Below are 3,915 nucleotides of genomic sequence, written 5' to 3' on the forward strand. Positions count from 1 at the left end.
CAGATTTAAGTTGATTAGTTAGAGATAACTAAATATCAACTTAAATAGGAATATTTAATGAAAAATTTAAATTAAGCTTCAGATGAATCTAGATGGTTATAATTCTATATTTAATTAAATACAAGAAAATACATATAGTTTAGCTTAGAATAAAATTCTTTAAACTATGATTTTCTTAAATTAATTTCAAAATAAATGAAATTAATTATGTTGCTAATCAATTTTATTAGGTTAAACTAGTTTAATTAACCTAGTACAGTTATTCAAATCAGGCAAATGGACCTTCACAATTGGGGTGGTTCATGTGAGGGGGTGCTGGGTTCAGTATGTCGTACCCACTACTATGGCTCCCAACTCTCACACAAGGCCCAAAAGAGAGGAATTTAACCTTAAAATGAACAACTGATATTAATTGAATAGGCCCAAAAACTAAATGGGCCTAAATAAAATCTATCAAAAATTATGATATTTTATTTAGCAACAACAACCTATATGCATCTATAATCAAATTAAACACATAGGCTCACATAGGCACACAATTTGGATGGATCCTATCATGTTGCTAGGTCATACACAGATGAAAGAAGATTGTGAAAATATACCTATTACAAATTATTTACATGACCAAGGGAGCCATGAGTTAAAATCAGATCATTGGATCTGTCACCAAGTTAACCATGGCTATTTGCAATCAAGCAATAATAGGTTTTAAAAACTTACAAACAAGCTAAAATACAAACTCCTGCAACAAGGTTAGCTAGATAGTTGGAAGTAGGATTTATTCAATTTCAAATAATTAAATTTCGAAAAAAAAATTAAATAATAAAAATATTTAATTTTCGAAAAAATTTAAAAAATATATATATTAATTAAAATAATATTTAAAATTAAACCTACAATTTTGAAAAATTAGGTTTCAACCAACCTAAATATCAATTCAAAAATTTGCTAACTACTTTTAAAAATTTAATGTTATTTTATAAATAAAAATTAAAAAAGTTAAATAAATATCTTTTTCAGATTTTATAATTTAATTTAAATAAATAAAATAACAAAATTTAAAAGTTAGCAAAATATCTTACATCTATTTAAAATTACATGATTATAGTTATCTTATTTTAAATTTAAATAAGGTCAAATTATTAAAAAAAAATAATTAATTTAAAAAATTTAATATCTCACCTTAAATTTAAAAAATAAGATAAGATATAATCAAATTTAAAAATAAGATAGTTAATTAAGCAAAAAAGATAGATATTTACTATTTTCAAATTCAAATTACACTAATGTCATGAATTAAATTTAAAAATATTAATAAATTTAATTATGATAATTAGAATTGAATTAGGAATAGTAAATGTATAAATACAGAACTACACAAAAAATCGGAAGTTAAATCCATGAAATAGCATGAAAAATCGAAGAAAAACGAAAAAAAAATGCGAGTTATACGGACGGTATGCTGTGCATACCCGTCCGCGCGCGCATGGTGTGTGCTTGGGCGTGAAAACTCGGCGCAGGGGGAGGCTGCATGATTTCCGCACGCGCGCGTGGTGCAGCGACACCACCCCGATATTTTTGAAACTTCAAAAAATCATAACTAATTCAAATTAAATCGAAATTGAGTTCTGTAAAAAGGTAAATTGCTTAATTTTTTCCATACTATCCAATAAAAATAATTCCAGAAACAGATATTCAATTATTTTTCACGAAAATTCATAAACATCAATCAATCATCATATAACACTCAATACAACATGATACCATCCAAAACATCAAACAATCATTTTAAAGTCCAAATTTCTTGCAAGCAAATCAATTACCATGGCTCTAAGGCCAGAAGTTGGAAATTATTTTACCAGGATCTTAGATCTACTCACAAGTATGTTGATTAACACCCTAAATATGAACTTTCTAAAACGATGAAATAAACACATATAAAGTTTAGTAAACCTTACATTGGGTGCAGCGGAATATAATGACTCCTTCCGTTCAGATATCTAGCCCTTGATTCCTTTCTGTAGCAGAGCATTATCAATATCTGAACCAGGATCTCTTTCTCTCCTTCTTTAATGTTGAAACTCCTTCTTGTTGAAAGTCTTTCTTCACGATCTTCCTCACTATGATTGAGGTATCACTTGCTGTGTGTGGGCACTACTCTAATCACTAAGTATTTCGAAATCTTAAGGAAGAAGAGAGAGAGAGAGAGTGGGCAGCCAAGTATAGAGAGAGAAGGCTCAGGTTTTTCTGAATGAAAAGTGTAATTTTCCTGAAGCCTTCACTATCTATTTATAGCATTCCACTAGGGTTAGGTTTGAATTATTTGGCATTAAAATAATGAAAATATCAGAGGTAAAACCCTACAAAAGTGGTCGGCCATGCAATGTGGATTTGGGCCTCACTTTTTGCAATTTTGCAGTTTTATATTTTCTGCATCTGATTTTCTTAAAAACGCCAATTTTCTAATTCAACCATTTAAATGCAAATTCTAACTATTCAATAACTATAAATAATTATTAAATAATATTGTCATTTATCATATTTATTAATTGAACCATACAAAGTATCATAATTAACAAATATGCCCCTAAAACTCTTTCTTTACAATTTCGCCCTTACTTAGTGAAAAATTCACAAATAGACATAGTCTAATTTGAGAATAATAATTGATTAATCAAAACCAATTATATGAGTCTTACAAGCAATACTATCTCAACTAGTGGGGGGACCATGGGTCTATATAACCGAGCTTCCAATAAGGAGATCAAGAATTTATAACCTAAATTCACTGACTTATTAATTCTTCATTGAATCCACGCATAGAACTTAGAATTGCACTCTCAGTATATAGAATGCTCTATATGTTCCACTATATATACACATCATTAGTTATCCATTGTTATAATCCTAATTTGATCAATGATCCTCCATATGAATGATCAACACTGTAAAGGGATTAGATTACCGTTACACCCTACAATGTATTTAATCCTTAAAACACTTAACCCCGTATAAATGATATTTCAGCTTATGTGAAATGAGATTTCCACCATTTATTTTCGTTTGGTCAAGCTCGAAGGAGATCATCCTTTACTTACTATTTGCCAGATAGAAGCTATAGATTCCATGTTTATGTTAGCGCTCCCACTCAATTGCACTATCGTGTTCCCAAAATGTACGTATCACCCTGACCCAAAAGTAGGCTTAACTAACAAATCAAAGAACACGAATAGCCTCTTGAGATTGAGCCTAATCATAACAGGATTAAGATCATTTGATCTAGGATCAACTAGGCAATATTGACTTGAATAGATATTACGGTAAGTTTAATAAATCTAAGTCAAAGTTCAATATCGGTTCCTTCCGATGCATACTCCATGCATCCAACCTGAGCTTTACTTTAACTAATGCTCTAGAAAGAACATAGCATTTCTCCAAATGCAAGTAAACTCTTGTTCTAGATTATCATATCAGTAAAATCCTGTGTCTGATAAACCTAGGAAACTTTATTCACATAGTCATGTTTACTTTCCAATGTGTTGACAGCACAATAAACAGGATCAAGTATGTGAAAAGAGTTTCAGATGAATTCATACATTATGTACATATAATCATGTGAACCATGCAACATTAAATGTTATTTCTGATCTATATTAATAAGTAAATGTGATTATATTGAAATGAGTTTTATTTAGGGCATAAAACCCAACACATAGGTGGTACTGTCATCAGTGGTGATCATCATGTCATGTCTTATCTTTGAATTCAGTCCGTCTAGGTATTTCTCTTTCTTACTAAAATCGGTTGGCACGATTTCTGAAGCCAATCTTGCCAAGCGGTCAAACTGAGTTGTGTATTCAGTGACACTCATATTTTCTTTCTTAGTCTGCTGAGTTAATTCTTTTCTTTTCGCAC

Source organism: Cannabis sativa, chromosome 3 (genome assembly GCF_029168945.1).
Source record: "Cannabis sativa cultivar Pink pepper isolate KNU-18-1 chromosome 3, ASM2916894v1, whole genome shotgun sequence".
In the NCBI taxonomy this organism is placed as follows: domain Eukaryota; kingdom Viridiplantae; phylum Streptophyta; class Magnoliopsida; order Rosales; family Cannabaceae; genus Cannabis; species Cannabis sativa.